This window comes from Phodopus roborovskii, unplaced genomic scaffold, assembly GCF_943737965.1.
Source record: "Phodopus roborovskii unplaced genomic scaffold, PHOROB, whole genome shotgun sequence".
In the NCBI taxonomy this organism is placed as follows: Eukaryota; Metazoa; Chordata; class Mammalia; order Rodentia; family Cricetidae; genus Phodopus; species Phodopus roborovskii.
Window position 1 is genome coordinate 10,294,674 of NW_026126416.1, and position 21,582 is coordinate 10,316,255.

At 42.1% G+C, this 21,582-nt stretch overlaps 1 protein-coding gene across 1 annotated transcript in view; it reads right to left on the bottom strand.

Moving 5' to 3' along the window:
- Positions 1-21,582, bottom strand: part of Dtd1 (D-aminoacyl-tRNA deacylase 1) — a 175,480-nt gene that overhangs the window by 110,769 nt on the left and 43,129 nt on the right. The window lies entirely within an intron of this gene.

Genomic DNA, 21,582 nt, shown 5'->3' on the forward strand with positions numbered 1-21,582 from the left:
GTGTGTGTGTGTGTGTGTGTGTGTGTGTGTGTGTGTGTGTGTGTGTGATAGGGATCTGACCTTAGGCCCTCATGCTTGCCAGGAAACAATTTGCTGACTAAGCCATCTACCAGACACCACTGAGTTCTTGCCTCCTAATAATAAAATAATCTTGACAGAATTCTTAAATTTGAAACACTGACCTAAGAAAGAACATCAGACAAGACCTCAGGATTGCCCAGGAGGTAGTGGCAGGCAGGGTAAAGGTCCAACCTCCATGAAAAGCCTTTGTAGAAGCCTCTAATTGAACTGTCAAAAAACTTTAAATCTCCTTCCAGAACACCTCATGCCAGCCCCAAGGTTTGGATAGTACAACTCTTCAAAACAATGAAATTCAGTCACTGGTGTGTTTATCCAGCACAAAAGTAAAATAAAGCTCAGTCTTAAAAAACTCAGTTCGAAAAATATCCCCAGTTGCTTTGAGGTTTAAATATCAAACACAAATCCATGCATTTAAAAAACTCTTGTTATAGGAGGAGCTGACAGACCCCCAGACTGATAGCTGGGAATCCAGCACAGGACTGACTGAGACCCCCTGAACATGGGTCTCAGCTAGAAGGCCTGAGCAGTCTAAGGGACCTCAGACAGTGGAACCAGGATGTATTCCTGGTACACAAAGGGACCTTGCAAACACATCCCCCATGGAGGGATGCTGCCTTGGCCTAGAGACAGGAGAGAGGTCCTAGTCCCTACTTCAAATTACCTGACAGATCTACATGGCCCCACCTGGATGGTACTGCCTTACATGTGGAATTGGGGTGGGGGTATGGGAGGAGAGGGTGGTCAGGGTGCATATGAGGGGACAGAAAGGGTAGAAGGGAGGGAGGGAGGGAAGGAGGGAGAGGGAGCTGGGATCAACATGTAAAATAATAAATTAAATTTTTAAAAAAGGTAAAAAAAAATCTCTTGTTATCACAATTAATTTTCCCAGAACACACTACATCACTAATGTTTCATAGGTGACATGAGACACGATTGCTCCTGGCAACACCGATCTACTTCCAAGAGAATGTTGGGCACCCAGACACTCCATATGGAAATTGTCTTCTTCTTGGCATAACGGCCTGCTGAGCAAAGAACTGCCCTTGCCTCAGCTGCTGACAGTAAACACACTGTCCATTCCAGATGAGCAGGACACAAGGAAAAGAGACTGCTGAACCTTGTCAAGTCAGGGTAGGACAGTCTTTCAAAATTTTCTGCTTCTGAAAATGGTCTGTCAAACATTCTGGACCTATAGGTTGAAGATGGATGCCCCATGAGTTGCAGAGGAATTTTGTGTGAATGTTCAGGCAGCCAGATGTCTCTGTCATTTCTAGAGTTTTGGAAGTTGCTTACAGTGCACTTTCAGTTTACTTAGGTAATATTATATCCTTCTGGGGTCTTTGATAGAGTTGAAGATTAAATAGTTATAATTATAGTTTCATTAGTTTTAGGTTATATATAAAACTTTAGATTCACAAAAAAACAGGACAGTGTTTTCTTTAATTTTGCCAAATATAAATAAACTAAATTTTGTAATTGTAATTCTTGCTTAACAACTGTTTTGTTATATATAATTTTACTGTTAAAGTTAAAACCTTCCTTTTTAATTAGACAGAAAAGGGAAGATGATGTGGAATGTCCTTCTGTATGCTATGAATATGTGTTGCTTTTATTGGTTGATGAATAAAGCTGATTTGGCCAATGGCCGGGAAGAATAGAGCCAGGAGGAAAATCCAAACATAGATATGGAGAGAGGAAAGGCAAATTCAGAGAGATGTGATGTAGCCACTGGAGAAGCAAGATGTGAGATAACAAGCCACAAACCTCATGGTAATATATAGAATAATAGAAATGTGTTAATTTAACTGTAAGAGCTTGTTACTAATATCCCTGAGCCATTGACCAAACAATTATAGTTAATATTAAGCCTCAGAGTGTTTATTCAGGCACTGGAAACTGAGAGAGAAACCTCCATTTATACTCCATTCCTGCATTACTTCCTTCTCATCAGTCTGAGAGCTGCAGGGTCAGCATTACCACCTGGCTACTGAGGAGAAGGAGCCTTAGAAAATGAGGATCCTTAACATTCACCTGCAGGAAACAGAAGTTGATACTGATATCCAAGCCTCTGACTTAACTCTACTATGTAAGAATCTCATGTTTTCAGGTTACTTATAGTCAGAACACGCCCCAGGAATAGAGTCATGTGAGGAAAATTATGAGCGCTTGTGAGAACACACCAAGAACATGAGACAAATCTTGTGACCTCAGTTTCGTCAAAACACAGAATTGGTCCAGAATGGGTTTTCATGCTCCTCTCAAGTGTAACTGATAGGAGTGAGTTTATCTCATATTACTCACCATTGCTTGCTATTGTTATATAATTTACATAACAACATAATTACACTGTCATATAATTTAAATGAATACCATTTATTTAAATTACATATTTAAATAAATATTTAAATATTTATCCTTTATATACCTCTATGGAAAAACATGTTTTGACACATGCAACATGTCCTTGTTCAAGTACAGCTTGAACTCATGAGAACTTTACCCAGGTGACCTTTTTTTTTTTTTTTTGCTTATTTTATGAGTTTATTATTACATTCCATGTTTTTAACACACTATCCAGCTGTCTGAAATTAAAAAAAGACAATTTTTTTTTTTTTTTTGCTGTAAAAAAAATTTTTAAGGTACTCATTAATCTCATTAGAGGGGAAGAACATTTATGGTAGCCTCTCCTCTATTGCTTAGATTCTTTTTTTTTTTAATTTATTATTTTACATGTTGATTCCAGTTCCCTCTCCCTCCCCCCCTTTTACCCTCTCTGCCCCCTCACATGCACCCTGACCACCCTCCCCTCCCATACCCCCACCCCAATTCCACAGGTAGGGCAATGCCATCCAGGTGGGGTCATGTAGATCTGTCAGGTCATGACCTTTCTTAACCCTCAAAGCATAAATTGTCTGAGGTTCTGAATAAAGTTGGCTATTTCATGAGGGTTTGGTCTGCCTCATTTTCCCCTCCATTCTCCCAGGTCCCACCACCTGTAGGGTGATGACAATTTATTTTTATTAGTAAATTTGAATTTCATAAGATAATGGGTTTCACCATGACATTTCCATACACAGTATACTTCAATTACCATCTCATCGCCCTCTCCAGTCCCCCAGCCTCATCCTACTGGTCCTTCTTATTCCTAAACAGTCTTCTTTCTGCCATCTTTTGATGGTACTTGGTTTTGTTTTGTTTTGTTTTGTTTCACTAAAACTCAAAAGACCACAATGCCCTCAAAAACACACTCCACTGCTATAGAATCTTCCCTTTTTCCCCCTGCAGTGTCAGGAATGAATCCAGGGCTTTGTACATCCTAAGCAAGCACTCCACTGCTAAGCAACATCCCCAGCCCTTCAACCTTTTTCAATAAATGGCAAATTCAGTGGCCAGGGCCCTGTCATTTCTTTCTCCCCACTGCTATAGCCTGCCTCCAAAATGGACCCCAAAGCCATCACTTTCTGACATTCAGGGTTGTGTAATCCCACCCAATACTGAATGGCCTTGATGTATGCAACCAGTAGGACACATGTGTGATTTGTGAGGTAGACCCAGAAGACACTGTGGCTTCCACCTTGTCTCTTCAGCCATATGAAGCCTCTCTGCATGGAAACTCTCAGAGAAAAGAACTGAAGTTTTCTGCCAATAGCCAACCACAAACTATGCATCATTTGAATAAGCTACCTGGCAGATGAAGCCTCCAGCACCATCAAAGCATCAGGGAATGGTAGCCCAGCAAAGAGAAGAGAGTTTCACAAGACTCCAAGTCCTAGGGGGCCCAAGAAAACCCTCTCCTAAATTTCTCCCTACAGAAACTGTATGCGATATTACATATGTATTGTTTTGAGTCAGTAAAATTGGAATGTGTTACCCAGTGAAGATGGCAAGCATACCCATATCTTTCTAGAACTCCAGTAGCTCAATGGACAATTAGTGCTTATTTATTTGAATGAGGCAATACCAAATAATTTTTGACTCATCTAGATACTTTCATTTCCTCATTTGTGACCAAGCCACTATCTGTGTAACTCATTAAGGTTAGAGGTGTTATCTGTGGCCATACATAATACTAAAAGATTATGAAAAAATAAAGGTCAAAGTAGAGTTTTAAGCAGTATTTATCTTAAAAGTCTTAAAAACTACTAGGGATTCTTTGTCTATTTCATAATAAGTAAAAAAGGCTGTTCTTGCCCACACACACACACACACACACACACACACACACACACACTTGCATTCATTTGGCTTGGTTTGGTTTCTGCCGATAGTCATAGTTTCATGCAGCCTCATGTAAAGAGGCCCAGTACTCAGTTGTAGTTACTAAGGGACACAGGTCCCAGAGGGCATTCTCATAGGGATTCTCAGTGTGTCCTGTGTATTTACTCAAGAGTAATGCAGAACACAAACAAGAATCTGACCATGACCTTAGCTATGAAAGAAATACCTTTGACAAAATTCATTAAAGATCTACAGGTATCAGATTCACAATAATTTTCTGGTTTTGGATTGGTATATTACAGTTGTATGACAAGCAGCAGAAACTGAAGTGTATGACAGTGACAGGTAGTCTGTGTTCTATTTTTGAAAAATAATTTTTGCACAACTAGTTATTTTGTTTTGGTTGGTTGGTTGGGTTTTTTGGGGTTTTTTTGTTTTGTTTTTTTTTTTTTTTTTTTTTTTTTTTTTTTTGGTTTGGTTTGGTTTGGTTTGGTTGGTTGGTTGGATATTCAAGACAGGTTTTCTCTGTATAGCCCTGGCAACTCTTTGTAAACCAGGCTAGCCTCAAACTCATGTAGATCCAACTGCCTCTGCCTCTTGAATGCTGGGACTACAAACATGCACTACCATGCCCAGTTTATAGATAGCTATTTTGAAATTTAAAAATTTTAAGAACAAAATTCATCTTAAATAACAATAAAACTATGGAATAAATTTAAATGACACTAAACTATTCCTTGAAGGACTCTGATGTCAGTTTTCCAGAATGTATTTAGGAAGACCTTTCTAACACAGCCACAATTGGAAAGTTCTGAGATGTGGGGGTTTCTACTTGACTTCAAGCCTCCCATTCTCCGATGATTGGATGTGTTTTGTGTCATATAGGGAGGGCTGCAGAGCACAGAACCCTGACAACTGCAGCAGAAATCAGATGCAGAACCTCGCTCCCCAACAGCCTAGTACCCCTTCTCATGCAGTGAAAGAGTCACAGGAGAACATGAACAGAGGCGACTGTAAAAGCTGGTGAGGTGCTTCTGTACCCTGGCAGAGAAGCTTGGCAATGCACTCTGAAAGGATGGGGATTCATCCTGAGTGAGCACCTGAAGGAAACTCCCACAAGTACACCCTGGGAAACCAGTACCAGAGCCCTTCAAGGAACAGGGCTAATGCCATTTAAATTAAAGTGAGGATGGGAAACCTCCCTTCCAGTTGTTGGTCAGGGGAGACCAAGAGACTCCAAAACAATATGGACTATTGTCATTGCCTCCCAGAACTTGAAGGTATGACCTTTTGCTGACCACACCATACACTTGAGACACAGGAGTTAGAGGACTCTAGCTAGAAATGACCTGGAAGCCTCCTCTCTAAGAACAACTCTTATTGAATCTAAAGATGCCATGCAAGCTGCCAAGGGAGGGAAGCAATCAGTAGTCCTGCACAGCGCTAAAGACTGTGGACCGCAGCAGTGACGTCATAGCAAGACAACACCAGTGGCGCCACAGTAGCACTTTTAGCTCATGGGTAACCAGCCATCTAATCAAACCCAGGGCCCACTCAACAGGGGAGAGTTCATGCCTGTAGCTGGAGGTCACAGATCCCAGAGAAGAACCAACTCCTTCCATTTCCCAGAACCCATATAATTTCTAACCATTCTAAATAGTTATCCTTGTGTCCACAGATAAGTTTAGCTCTCCCTTCTCATCGAAGAAGCTTCTTTTGCAGCAGATGAAGGTTATTACAGGAATCTGCAACTTGTCAAAATGCAGAGAATAAGTGACCATGAGGTTCCCACCCCAAACGATATATCTATCATGCAGCCCCTACACCTATGGCTCAGAAAAATCATAGAAGAAGGAACAGGAAAGATTGTAAGAGCCAGAAGACCAGGGCACCTGATGCAAGACAGAATCTTCTAGACATGCAAGGAAGCTGCAACCATGTAGTCTCAACAACATAGCTGTCTAAACAAGACCTGCATAATGACACTAGTTGACAAGCCAATGTGAGTGGAGAAATTTCACAAAGCTCTATCCCTAATTGAAGAGCTAAAAAGAGTCGATGGCTACTGAGAGGCGACAATCAGTTTTCTCCAGTGACAAGCTCCCTGACATTAACCAATCACAAATGGTAAGCCTTAAATTAATGCGTATATATAAGCAAAACTAAAATAACTAAGTGTGTGTGTGTTTGTGTGTATGTTTGTGTGTGTATGTATGTGCCAATGGCAATTAAAGAAACAGATACATTTGAGGAGAAGTAGGAGGACATGATAGAAGTTGGAAGGGGAAAGAAAGAGGTAGAAATTATATAAATACAGTACTCGAATGAAATTCTCAAAAGAATCAAAGTTTAACTTTAAAAAAAAATGTAAGCAAGGTAATGCATTGATAAGATGAACTTACACAGTGCTATACCAGTGAGATGTTCAGGTTTGCCTGTTGTGACAGCTAACACTTCTATAATAATCACAATGAATGTATATCTATTCAGAGAACCATTAACCTTAAACTTCTAAGACAAAGCCTATTTGCCAAGTTACCAGACCATAACAATATATCCCTGGGAGACTGAAAAGTATCCAGGCCACCCTGGCTTATAGATGTTTCCTCAGCTAGTCTAGAAAATGCAAATAAGCAGTATTTGTGGACAAGAATATCTATTGAGACAAACTAAATATATCAAATATAGAAATATATGCAATGAAATACTCTCTTGAGGTCCCTCCCATTTCCCTGCCATGGATTCTGACCATGCTTCTTCTAAGTGAGCTTCAATCATTAGTACTTATAGCCTTGCCACAAACAGAGACTTCTAAAATGTCCATTTTTGGACAGCTGATAATCACTGATACAAGGATAACAATCTGTTACATTATCCTCTCTACTTATGTGGGTTTCAGGTTTTCTATAGTACAGAGTTAGAAAGCTAAGTATCTCAGAAAAATTGCTATAATTAAAACAGACTAACCCTTGTGATAAACAGAAATTATTGCCCTTACTACAAGCAACAAAACTAATTCAGGCAGAGAAAGCAATTGGGCTAAGACATCATTGGTTGGAGCAGGCTGCTGATGGATTAGCTCATTAGCCTACTATCATCACTCACATAAATTCTGTGGTAATCGAAGCTATTTGTATCTAGATTAATTTCCCAGAGTTCATGACCTTGTTTGAAAAACAGGAACACCAAATTGGAAACATTCACATTAGATGTTTATTCCTTAGACTACTATTAACCCTAAAATTCTGGATTCTTGTTTTGTCATTCCTGAAATTAAGCTGAAATAGGGTTATCATAACATAGTAAGCATTCTGATAACTAAAAGCACACTTCAAAAAAAACTGTCTATTTTAAATTGCACATTAAAATGAAAGGCAGAAATATGAACCATAAACACTCATGGTTACTTTTTTAAATAACAGTGTAACCTCACTAAAAGAACACCACTGATACTGATTAATGTTCAAAAACATAAAGGTTCTTTTAATACTATAAAAAGCTTGTATTGTACATGTATAAAGCTGAAGGCAGTGTTGTAGCAGTGAGATGCACAGGTGCTGAGGGCTGGCGTGGAAAAGCACAAAAAAGAGGTGGCAGCTGAAAGAAGGTGCTGCCAACAGAGGCTGGGAGACTCTCAGCATCACCCACCTTTGGACAGAAAGCCCACACACAGACCTGGCCATTTCCTGCACCTTACAGGGAACTCAACTACTCACTAAATGGCAAGAACATTTAAAAAAAAAAAAAAAAAAAAAAAAAAACTCTGTGGAGCAGCTGACTCCTGGAGGATCAGTTGCCACTTGCTGGCCTGAGCAAGCTTTAAACAGACTATTCAAAACGAGAAAGGGACAAACAGAAGAAATCTGAGCCAGTGCAGCCTGAAAGATGTCCTCTGTTAGAGCCTCTTTCTCTCTCTCACCTAACAGCTATGCCATGTGACTTTGACCTAGTCATTGACAAAGACGACTAAACGTTTACCTTCCACAGTGACTATAGACTATACAGGTCTAGTGTGTGGCTGAGAGGCTGTGAAACTTATAAACTGCTGGTTCTGAATAGGACTTATTAATAACTATGATCTGCTCTTTAACACTGCCCTCCTTCAGATATAATTACTTTCATTTTCTCAAAGCAAAGCTTAATTTTAAAGTTAGAAGTTTCTCCAAAACAGCTCCCTAACATTTGACTTGAAAACAGAAAGGAAGTTTAGAGGAAGAATGCCACAGCCATTATCCAGAGAGAAAAAGCTAATTAGCATTTTATGAGTTAGAAGCTCATTTTTAAAGCATGCCATTTGTTTGCAGTTTATAGTCCTCTTACATTAATTATAAGCCACTAATAAGTAAAATTATTCAATTTCAAAAGCTGCTTTAATTTTTGGAGTATTCTTATTTCATACTCCAAAGTCAAACTTAACAACTACTTTCATATATTAATATACTTTAAATTAATAGTTAAGTTCAAAGAAAACTAATTTATGAATCTTCTAATTGTTCTTCAATTCATTAAGTAGGATGGGATCTAGCCCCAGTCTGCTTCTTAAGAGGCCCCATACATGGCTAACATACCATTCTTGCTTAAAGAAGCCTCAGGCATGCTTGCAAAAAAAAGAAAAAAAAAATGTTTCTTGCCCCTAACCTTGTGGCCAGATAGTCCTTAGGCACATGTTAGAGCCTTCACAATTCTTTTCTAATCCCATCCAACAGTGGGCTGGAGAGTTGGTTCAGCCAGCAGAGATGCTTGCCACACAGATCCTAAGCTCCATCCTTGGAAGCCATGTAAAGGTGGAAAGAACCAACTCCACAAAGTTGTCCTCTGATCTCCACATGCATAGAACACACACCCACATATACATACCATGTGAGCACACACAATGATAATAATAATAATTCCTTCTAGAAAAAGCCTGCCATCTTCCTTGTTTTCAATGATACCCAGCAAAGTCATAGACATCTGTGGTCTACAAAGCACTATTTCCTTTTGTGCCCCCCTCCCGCTTTCCCTCCCACTAACATCATGCCTGGCTCCTTTATGTGGGTGCTGTAGTCCAGATATTGAACATTCCTAAAAGGTCCATATGTGGAAAGCATGATCCCTAGTGTGTGTTGCTACCTGAAACTGATGAAGCTTTTAGGATATCGAACCTAATGGGAGCAATGTCCCTGAAAAAGATGTTACCCCAACCCCTCTTCTTCGTCTTTCTTGGCTTCCTCTGCCTCACACTCCCATCATGCTGTGCTGCCTCACTAGAGGCCCCAAAGAAACAAACCAACTGACTATGGACCATGAACCAAAATCAACTTTTCCCCCTTAGAAAGTATTTTGTCACAGTGACAGAACACTGTGACAGGCACCTATTTTGATCTGAATGTGAAACATCTCCCATAGGCTCATGTGTTTGAACACTGGGGAAGGACTTGAAGTAGGGCCTGCTTGAGAAAATGGGTCACACGGGGCAGGCCTTGAGGTGTCTTAGCCTGTTGCCATTTCCTGTCTTCTCTTTGCAGACACAATGGAAACAGTTGTCTCACTCTCCGGCTGGCATGCTTTCCTCACCATTCTAGACTGTACCTCTTCTTAAACTGTAATCAAAACACGCCCCTTTCTCCTTGCCAGGTATGTGGTCGCAGCCCTGAGAAGAGGGGTTGCTGCTGTCATAAACCCAAGTATGTAGTTTACTGGCCTTTGAGAAAGGTTTGTGGTGTTTGGGGGGGAAGGGGGGGAGAGAGCAAGGAATCTGTTGGGAATGGAGTTAGAGACCAATTGCATTTGTGTCATATTCTGACAAAGTACAGCTTTGCTCTGCCTATGTCCTAAGAAATAAAAGTGAGACTGCCTTAAAGAGAACGGGCTTGGAGGCTAGAAAGATGGCTCAGCAGTTAAGAGCACAGACTGCTCTTCCACGGTGGACCCAGGTTCAATCCCCGCACCCACATGGTACCTTACAACCATCTGTCCGGTTCCAGGGGTCCAAAGCCCTCTTCTATCTTCTGCAGGCACCAGGCACACACATGGTACACCTACATACATATAGGCAAGAAATCCATACATGTACAATAAAATTCTTAAATTTAAGTAATTGTCTGTTTTCCAGAGGGAACTGCAAGGCAGGACCATGTCCAGGCTTAGTTGTGGTTACCTAACACTGCTTTTGCTTTTGTTTATGTTTTTTTAAGACGAGGTTTCATGTAGCCCAGGCTGGCCTCCAACTTGTTGTGTATCCAGGAATGACTTTGAACTTCTCATTCTCCTGCCGGCTACCTCTTAAGTACTGGAATTATATGTGCCACTGTGCCTAGTTTTATGTGATGCTAGAAATAAAACCCAGGGTTTTGTGTATGACAGGCAAACACTCCATCAAATGAACAACAGCCCTTGCTCACTGCACTACAATAAGAAAGATCAATAAGTGAAACAGAGAGATATAAAGTGTATAGTTTGATGAGGAAAATACTGTGAGTGAATTTGAAGCTATGGATAGGATGAATGCTGAGAAAGCATCAATAATTATTAAAGAACACTCTAAAGAGGAGTGTTCTGTACTGGGACAAAGGTTCTATCTTGTAAGAAATGCAAATGTATTTGAAAGGAGAGAATATAAACAGAAATTATTGCTGTAGGGGCTCCCTGTCCAAAAAGCATACAAAAGCACACCACTGCTGTCTTGAGCTGTCAGAAGAGCTTGGTAATATTCACACATAACTATTTTTGCAGGCACAGAAGTTGCAAGAATGAGGGGGTCAAGAAGGCTTACACCAAGGTCTCAGAAAGCCTCTAAAGCCAGACAATATATGGTGGCATTGGATCTCCTTCAAGGAAGCCTGGAAAGGACATTCCACGGAACTGTGATGGTAAAGCCTAAATTACAATAAGGAGTCCAAGGATAATGGAGATGACAGGACCAGGGGATATCCACCAAGGAAAGCTGTAAGCATAGAACAGTCTTTCAGTCATGTTTTCCTATACTGAGAATTCTCTATTCAGTTCTGTACCCCACTTTTTAATTGAATTATTTAGTGTTTTAGTGACTAGCTTCTTGAGTTCTTTGTATATTTTGGAGATAAACCCTCTGTCAAACGTGGAGATGGTAAAGGTCTTTTCCTACTCTGCGGGCTGCTGTTTTGTCTTGTTGACTTTGTCTTTTGCCTTACAGAAGCTTCTCAGTTTCAGGAGGTCCCATTTATTAATTGTCAATCTCAGTTTCTGTGCAATTCATTATTGAGTACCTCCTACTTTCTCTTCTAAGAGGTTAAGTATGGCTGAATTTATATTGAGTTCTTTGATCCATTTGGACTTAAGTTTTATACATGGCGATAGACATGACTCTATCTGCAGTCTTCTACACACCACCATCCAGTTATGCCAGCACCATTTGTTGAAGATGCTTTCCTCTTTCTATTGTATAATTTTAGCTGTTTTGTTCAACATCCTTAGCCATTCTGGAAATGGAAATCAAGGAAACTCTGAGATACCATCTTATTCCTGTCAGAATGGCTAAAATCGGAAACACCAATGACAGTTTATGCTGGAGAGGATGTGACAGGAGGAACACTCCACCACTACTGGTGGGAGTGCAAACTTGTACAGCCATTTTGGAGATCAGTATGGCAGTTCCTCAGGAAAATGGGAATCAGTCTACCACAGGATCCACCAATTCCACTCTTCTCAGGCATATACCCAATTGATCCACATTCATTCAACAAAGACATCTGTTCAACTATGTTCATAGCAGCATTATTTGTAATAGCAAGAACCTGGAACAACCTAGATATCCCTCAACTGAAGAATGGATAAAGGAAATGTGATACATTTACACAGTGAAGTACTACTCAGAGGGAAAAAAAAAAATAAAACAACAATGTAATCTAGAAATTAGTAGGCAAGTGGATGGAACTAGAAGAAACCATCCTGAGCGAGGTAACCCAGTCACAAAAAGACGACCATGAACCTTCATCCAGTAGCTTATGGAAACAGAAGCAGGCATCCACAGCTAAACACTGAGCCAAACTTCTGGAATCCAGTTGCAGAGAGGAGAAGTGATGAGCAAAGGGATCAAGCCCAGGCTGCAGAAACCCACAGAAACAGCTGAACTGAACAAAGGGGATCCTGTGGACCCCAGACTGATAGCAGGGAAACCAGCATTGGACTGACCCAGACCTTCTGAATGTGGGTCTCAGTTAGAAGGCCTGGGCAGTCTATGAGACCTGTGACAGTGGAACCAGGATGTATCCCTGGTGCATGAAAGGACTTTGGGGGCACATTCCCCATGGAGGATACTCCCTTAACCTAGAGACATGAGAGAGGGCCTAGACCCTACCCCAAATGACATGACAGATTTTGATGATCCCTTCTGGGAGGCCTCACCCTCCCTGAGGAGTGGATGGGGGAAGGGTGGGGAGCATAGTAGGATAAGAGGAAGAGGGAACTGGTATCAATATGTAAAATAAGAAAAATACAATATAAAATAAGATAAAAGATTTAAAAAAAAAAAAAAGAACAGAATCATCCTAAGGCTAGAGAGATGGTTTAACAGTTAAGAGTACCAGCTACTCTTCCAGAGGACCTGGGTTCAACTCCCAGCACCCACATGGCAGCTTATAATTGTCTGTAACTCCAAGTCTAGGGGATCTGATACCTTCACACTGGTACACATAAAATAAAGTTAAATAAAAGAAAACAAAGAGTCAACCCAAGAGAAAAGCTATGTGCAGCAGAGCTGGGGTGAGGACAGGGGAGGGGTGGCTAGCTATCCAAACTCTTTGGAGCTCAGAGAGTTTCATCACAAGCCCCAGGTGTTAGACATACATAGAGTGGCAGGATTTGGTATTTGCCCTGCTGGGTTTCAGTCTTGCTAGGTCTGATTTTCCTTGTTATGCCCACCCACAGACTCCCCAATACCTCCTTTGACACCATATGCATTATCTTTAGAAGATATAGCTTCTAGTTGTTTAAAACAAAATGCAGAAGACTTGAGTTAGATTCCCAGCACACACATGGTGACTCACAGCTCTCCAGCAGGCAAACACATGGTGCACATACATGAATGCTTGCAAAACATTCATACACTATAAAGTAAAGTATTTTTTAATTATTTTAAAAATATAGGAGCTTATAATGCCTTGAGTATCAAGAGAAACTTTGGATTTTTAAACTGATGGAAGTGTTAAAGACTACAATGACTTTTGAATTTGGAATAGATGTATTTTGTTAGATGAGATGGCCAAGATCCCATGAAACCAGAACGTTGTGGTTTGAAATGTGAAAATATCCCCCATAGGACCCTGATTTGAACATCTGATCCCCAGCTGAGCGGGTCCTTCCTTGTGGTGGGGTCTAACTTGGAAAAGTGGATCCCTTTTCTGAGGGATCAGCAAACTTTTGCTGAGTTTGTCCATCTCTGTCCTTTCACTGTTTCTTGACACCTGCTACCAGTCCTTCTCTGCCATCACAGACAATTATCACGTCTTAATGTAGAGGCAAACAAACCCTTCCTCCCTTAAGCTGCTTCTTACCAAATAGTTGGCCACAGCATTGAGAAAAAACAACTAATATATAACAACCCTCTCCTTGAAGCTGCATGAAAAGTGAAGGAGGTCTGCACCTGTAGTCCCACCTACCCAGAGGCTGAGGCCGGAGGATCATTTGAGTCTAGGAGTTTGAGGATAGTCTAGTCAACACCTGATTCCCTATCAAAAAGGGAAAAGGATAAAGCAATCCAGACAACATCACAACTGAAGGCACAGTGTCTCCTGCTTCCCTGGAAGCCCTGTAATCCTGCTCTAGCCCTGAGGCCCTCCGGCTAGCTTGCCAGATAGTTCCTGAACAGGAGCAAGGAGAAACTCTTACGGGAAGGGATTTCCTGAGATTTTGATTGACATTTTCTGTTCCTAGGAGCTACTCCACCAGACTGAAAACAGAAAGCTGAAAAGGGGCATTTCTCTCCCCACTTTAGAAATTATTTATGCAAGCAGATATTTACTGAGGTCCCTCCAAACGAGCACTTACCTTTAAGAATGAGACACAAATCATATGGAAATACTGCAATATGGACACTGTGGAATGCCTATAGCCTGTCTCCTGTATCACAGCCACCTCAGACAGCTCCATGTAGATGCTGCCTCATCACTGATCTTTTTGCCACAAGGCTTTCTCAGAAGCCATGAAAAACCATGAGGATGGGAATCAGTGACTAGGCTTCATCTTGAATCCTCTGGACAGATGACTGGCAGGTATTCTGCATCCCAGTATAAATAAATAATGTGTTAGTTTGATGCCTATGCCTTTAAACAGTGTTCTTAGTCTAGATCCTGAATTATACCCCACGAGATGTCAGATGAATAAAACCATGGTTCTCAGCTTCAGCTATGCAGATGGAGTCACTCAGGACACACTGATCTGACAGGGTGCAGTTCACCTGCCCAGGCTCAGCCCTGTCTGTGCTAGGACCTGGGAATTATTCTAACACCAACCCCGAGTCTAGCAGCAGAGCTCTGCAGAAAGGCCATAGAATTCAGTACAGCAACTCTCAACAGGATGGCCACGAGGGGTTTACAGTAGTAAACCCTCTCCTGGCTGGGCATAACGAGCGGCACATACCTGAAACCCCAGCACTAAGAACATATAGGCAGCGGAATCCCTATTGTGGCCAGCCTGTGCTACATATCTAAAATTGTATCGCAAAAAAAAGGGGGTGGGTGGGATAAAAACTCTCTTTACCAGAATGTGTTAGACACAAGGGATCCACAACAGTGGGAGGCAGCCAGACTGGTTATGCACCAACAGATGGTTTCTGTTTTGACATAAATAGAATGGCACTACATATATTCTTCAGAGACATATTTATTTCATATAATGGTGTACCTGCTGTGTTTTCCTACTATTCACTCAATTTTTAAAAATAATTGAATGGATGTCCTAATGCCTTTTCTGAAAATCCACCTCTGGCCACTAATCTGAAATACTACCCATATTTGAGTCCAGCTCTATATGCGTAATCGGATTGTCTTGCAGCTCTTTCATCTAGTCTTCTAAGAGCTTTCTCTCCCACTCTGCCAGCACCATCTGCTTTCATTACTACAGTGGTGTAATACATTTTGATATTTAGGAGGGCCAGGACCCTCTGTGAGATTCTATTAAATTACATTTATCTCTTTAACTACACTGAAATGTATTCTACAGGGTAGCATAAACTAAGGATCTGAATGATTAATTTTCCATAATTGCCAACCAGTTGCCCAGTTACCACTTCCTGAGAAACCTTCCATCTGCTATGAATATATGATACCTACTTTGTCACACAGCCCAAACTTCTGCAGGGAAGGGCATATATTCCATTCAGAACACCTCTTGTCTACCCCTAAGTGGGCTAAGATCTCACTCTTAGAGAACTGATGTTCTAGACAACAAATTTCAAAGGCTAAATAAGAAACAAAATTTTAGAGGTGATAAATCTGACAAAAGAATGGGGGGGGGTTGCGGTGGGACCCTGGGAGTGAGACACAAAGCAACCCCAGGACGGGAAAACCCAAGTGAGTGAGCAAGAGGCCAGGGGGGGGGGGTGGACCAGTGGGAGGGAGGGTGGCAGGGCTAAGCTCACAGGCATGGGAACTGAACAAGCACACAGTCCCCACATTCCCAGAAGTCTGCATTTACTTAAGGCTCTGCCTTCGCCGTCTTAAAATTCTTAATGATTATCTGTGAGTCTGCTTTTAGTTGGTGAAGTCTTATGAAGCCATGACATGTGCTCACACACAAAGGAGATATCCACAGTATGAGTTTCTGCTATCTTCCCCTGCTGCCTGCTGCCAGTCAGCACACAGCTTTCAGGGTATGTCACAAGCACAGAATCCCCATGGGACTCACAATGCCTGTGACATTCAAAGCAAGTGTAGTATAGGAGTATCAAATTCGTGACTGAGAAAGCAAGTCTTAGGGCCACAGTTTCCCTTTGAATCAGAACTACAATGGTGCTCTAAGGCATCCAAACCCTGAAAGAGTCTCAGCATTGCCTTCCCACCCACTACCATCTGTCTGATTTACACCCACCTTGGATGTAATAACACAGAAGAAAAGCAAGGTGCTTGCAGCTCCTTTTCTTTCTTTATGCTGGTGGGTGGGGTGGAAAGGGGTGCTGGTGAGACATGTATGTGTGTGACAAGCAATGGACAAAACCAGACAAATCAATTCCTACCATTACGGTAGAAATGAACTGTTACAATCTCCAGGCATGAACTACAAAACATAAATTGTACAATTTTGGTGGTTCACAAGTGTGTTTAAAACAGGCACTGCATTCTTTAAGTAGTAAAAGCCATGCTAATACCATCAATGTTTGTTCTTTTATTAGAATGACATTAATAGAAAAGGTACCATGACAAATACTGAGGAACTCTTGAAAGAAAGAAAAAGTTGGCATTTCAGTAGTAACACCACAGCCCAATGCCTTTTGATCAAGAAATGTGGCATTTTCATTCTTCAGCAAGCCCTGAAAAAGATCCATCCAACCCTGTTAAAACACTGGCTTAGAACATCAGCCTGTCCTCATGGTCTGTCCTTATGCAGCCCAGATCTATGATCTCAAACCTCACGTCTGACTGGAACCACCTCTGGTCCCTTCCAGAGGATCTGCTGTCACTGGTCTAGGGTGCAGCCCCGGTGAAGGGTGATTGTATACCAGTGCTGAAAAGTGAAGCTTAAACAGAAGCCCTTCTATCAAGGCCTACAGTGGTACCAGAGGGAAAAATGAAACTGCTTCCTGTAGACATCTCTGGCCCTTTATCCACACGTAAGCTGTGCTGCTTGGTTTTTGTCAACTTGACACAAACTGGGATCATCTAGAAAGAGGGACCCTGAATTGAGAAAATGCCTCCATCAGATTGGATTGTAGGTCACTTTATGAGGCATCGTCCTGATTAATGATTGATATGGGTGGGACAAGCCACTGTGAGTATGGCCACCCCTGGGCAGGTGGTCCTGGACATATAAAAACAGTAGCTGAATGTGATCTAGCAAGCAAGTCCGCAAGCAGCAGTCCTCCGTGGTCTATGCTTTCAGTTCCTGCTTTCGGTTCCTGCCCTGACTGCCCTTCATAATGGACTGTAAGCTGCAAACCAAATAAACCTTTTCCTTCCAAAGTTGCTTTTTGTCATGCTGTTTGTCCTAGCAATAGAAACAAGCAAACAAACAAACTAGGGAACAAGGGCCACCAAGCGCTCTGTGAGTCAGCCTTCTATCTCTGTGACAGAGCCTGAGATGGGCAGCTAACAAGGAGGAAAAGATCATTTTGACTCAGTTTTGGGTGTTTTAGGCAGACGTCGTTTGGTCCCACTGTTTGGAGCTGGAAGAGAGGCAGCAAAGCATGGTGAGAAGCATGCGGCTTGTTCACCTCTTGGTAACCAGAAAGTAAATAGAGATGGGAAAGGGCCAGGGTCCCAATAGCCCATGCAACTTCATTCCACCAAGCATCATTTCCTAAAGGTCTCGACGTAACACTTACACCATGGGTAGCTAGCTAAAGAGCAAGTCATACACATATGGAGGGGCATCATTTTGTGTCCAAATTACAGCAGACCTTGGAAAAAATATCAAACCAAACAGAAAGGATGTAGGAGAAATGCAGGCATGACCTGGTGGCCAACTACTTGGTGCACTGTACTTTCTAAATAAGAAGCATGTCACACCGTGCTCCTGGAGTGAGAACACTGAATTCTGAAGAAGCTTGGGTAGCCCATAGATGTGGCCTACAGATGAGTCTGCACTCTCCACATCTGCTTCAATGTGCTTTATCCGCATAGAGACCCTAGTGGGATGAATGCTCATTATCCAATTCAAGGTAACGTGCTAAGCAACTACAGTCCATAGGCTTCCATTATGTGGTTGCTCATGTCCAATAAAGCAGATGCTGTTCCCTGAAACCATCTCTGGAGTAGGTTTATCTCCCATCCCTTTACCAACGCACAGGCACTGTGGTTTTGTTGGGGGATGCCCCAGTAATGACAGCAAAAGGATAGAGGAACAATTGGACCTATAGGAGCCACATTAATTCAGAAATCAGCAGAGCCCTTTGAACAGCATTGCCCAGAGATGAAGAGATGGCTCAGCAGTTAAGAACACTGTCTGCTCTCCCAAAGGACCCAGGTTTGATTCCCAGCACTCACATGGCCACTCAAAACCATGTATAACTCCAGCCCCCTTGAATCTGATGTTGTCTTCTGTTGACAGCACCAGGCAGGCACATGGTACACAGACAAACATGCAGACAAAACACCCATATACATAAAATAGGTAAAAATCATGCATACTTACATACATACTTAATTCATACATAATTCATACATATACACATACATACATACATACACACACACACACACACACACACACACACAAGAGAGATAGCACTGCCCCCAATGTGGACCCCATCTAGGCCGATAATCTCACTCTACTTGTCATCCCCAGTCCATTTGTCTCCTGCTCCTCAACTCTCTTTCCAGACCCAGTGCAGGTGCCCTGCCATGTGCAGCCCAATCTGTCTGACATTCTGCTACAAGGCGATAGCTACAGAACAGATGTGCGCATTCAGCTCTGTTTAACTCTCTTCAGTGGCAGCAGAGTGTCAAGGATCAAGTGAAAGTTCCATGCCACCACTTTGAGTGTCACGATCATCTGGTGACCTCTCCAGGCCCACAGTCCTCCCCATCTATTGCTTCCCTGCACCAACAGACCTACTGTTTCTTCTTCCACCAAATAACCTTCCTTGCTTCCATTCTTCCACGAAGGCATCACACTTTCAGACCTGGTGTCTTAGTTAGGGTTCCTATTGGAATGATGAATCGCCGTGACCAAACAGCAAGTGAAGAGGAAAGGATTTATTTGGCTTAAATCTCCATATCACTGTTCATCACTGAAGGATGTCAGGACAGGAATTCAAGCAGGGCAGGAATCTGGAGGCAGAAGCTAATGCAGAAGCCATGGAGGGTGCTGCTCACTGGCTTGCTATCTTTGGCTTGCTCAACATGCTTTCTTATAGAACCCAGGACCACCAGCCCAGGGATGGGCCTTCTCCCATCAATCACTACTTAAGAAAATGCTAGGCCCTGCTCCAAATGATGTGGCAGACTTTGAAGATCCCCCCATGGAAGGCCTCGCCCTCCCTGGGGAGCAGAAAAGGGATGGGATGGGGGGGGCAGTGGAGGAGGGGAAGAAGGGGTAACTGGGACAGACATGTAAAATAAGATTGTTTCTAATTTAAATAAAAAAATAAAGCCAGATCTTAGGGAGTGAGCCATCTTCTCAGTTGAGGTTCCCTCCCTTCAAATAACTCTAGTTTGTGTATTAAGTTGACATAAGACTAGCAAACTGGCTACTTCTTGCCCAGGTGGCTACTAGTGACTCATGCATACCTGTCCTGACAAGCACACCTCAATGCATGCTCTGTATATCCCTCTTGCTCCCTAAGACCAAAGAGCATCCTCTAAGAACTACATCAGTATGACTTCTGTCCCACTGAAATAGGAGCCTCTTGCAGAAAGAAGCCATGCCTTACTTTTCTTTCCATGATGAAGAATCTGACATACAAAAAGCTGTCAGCAAATATTTATGGAAAGGAACCAAATGCAGGCAACTGTGCCAATTTTTACATATATAGTGATGGGTCAAGTATAGAGGTTAGACTCCCATTCAAAGCCAATGAAAACACTGACCTATTCTGGAAGACATATTCAGAACACAAACATGAAGTTATTTGCATTTGTTATTCCCGAAATACTTGGCCTTCAAGAGTTTTGGGTTGATTGGTTAGAAGGGCAGAGAAAGTGGGAATGGCTCTCCCCCACTGCTGGGCTTCACTTTGTTCTGTTGAGCTCAAGTTAACACCAAATGTAAGTGGTTCATCTCAGAAGGTCAGAGCTGATGAGCCTGAAATTCAATCAGGACCATATGGCTCATTAACATGCATGCCCCTTTCTTCTGACATCTGATTTCCATCAAGGTATAGAGACTAAAGCTTGCAAAGCCACAAGAGTCCCCAGTGGAGATTTCCAGGCCATTCTGCATTTCTTCTTGAGAACAAAGAACCAAGAAAAAAGTATCAACAGGAGCTGGCAGAGATGGCAGCTAAGCAACCAAGAAGTCCTCATGTGACTAAGAGACAACACCACAGACAGGCAGATCTTTAAAAAATAGGGAGCCAGACTTCTAACCTGAAGCTGGGACAAGCTATCCAGCAGGTCTCTGACAGGCCACATGGTCCGGAATTCCCAGGAACCTAGCTGCCAGACTTGCTTTGATCTAGTCTTCTGCTCTCAGCTCCCAAAGGGCCTTTATGAGGGAAAATAAAGGAAGAAGATACACTGGGCATTGTGTACATTCCCCCCCCAGCCTTTAAAAAAGGTAGAAATGGGGTGGGTGTTATACCTGGGCCACAAGAAGCCCAGAGAGTCTGTGCACAGCCCACCACTAACATACTGACCATAAGCAAGGTCTGGACATCCCAGTGTGCCGTTCATTTCAAGTCCATAATGACACTTTTTTTTTTTTACAATATACTTTAGCCTCTTAAAAAGGAAGTTGTGCATGTTGAAGAGGAAAATACAGCCCTGCATTTATTCATAATGGCCAAGATAATACTCAACATCACTGTCATCCACAGAAAAAGAAAAATGTGCTATGAATACATATATATGATGGGATATCATTCATCCATTAATGAAGGAACTGTGGTTTGTGGCAACATGGATAGAACTGAAGGGCATTATGTCAAGTGAAACGAGCCTGGCACAGGAAGGCAAGCACTTCATGCTCTTTCTTCCATGTAGAAGACAGTAAGTTGACCTCACGGGGAAGAGAAAACAGTAGTTACCTGTGTCTCAGCGAAGTGCTGGGGAGAGGTCTGCAGGTGCTCGGTTCCTAGAATTTTTCTGTAGCACAGTGCAGCAGCAATGATTGGCAGTGCAAAGCAGTCAATGGGAAGGGTTCTAAGATCTCTAAGAGAGATGTTGAAGGTGGCAGTTATGGCCAGTTACCTTGTATACATGTAAATGTCACATTGTGCAGGACAGAGTGGTATATAGAACTTGTGAGGCTGAAGCAGAAGGTTTAAGTTCAAAGCAAGCCTGGGATTCACTTTTATTCTCATTCTTTCTATCTACTCATACTTATGTATGTACATGAGCATGCATGCAAGCATATATGCGTGTGTATCACATTATGCTTGATAAATATGTATGATTGCTACATCTCAAAGCAACAATTTAAAGACCCACAAAACTTCCACTAAGGCAGGTA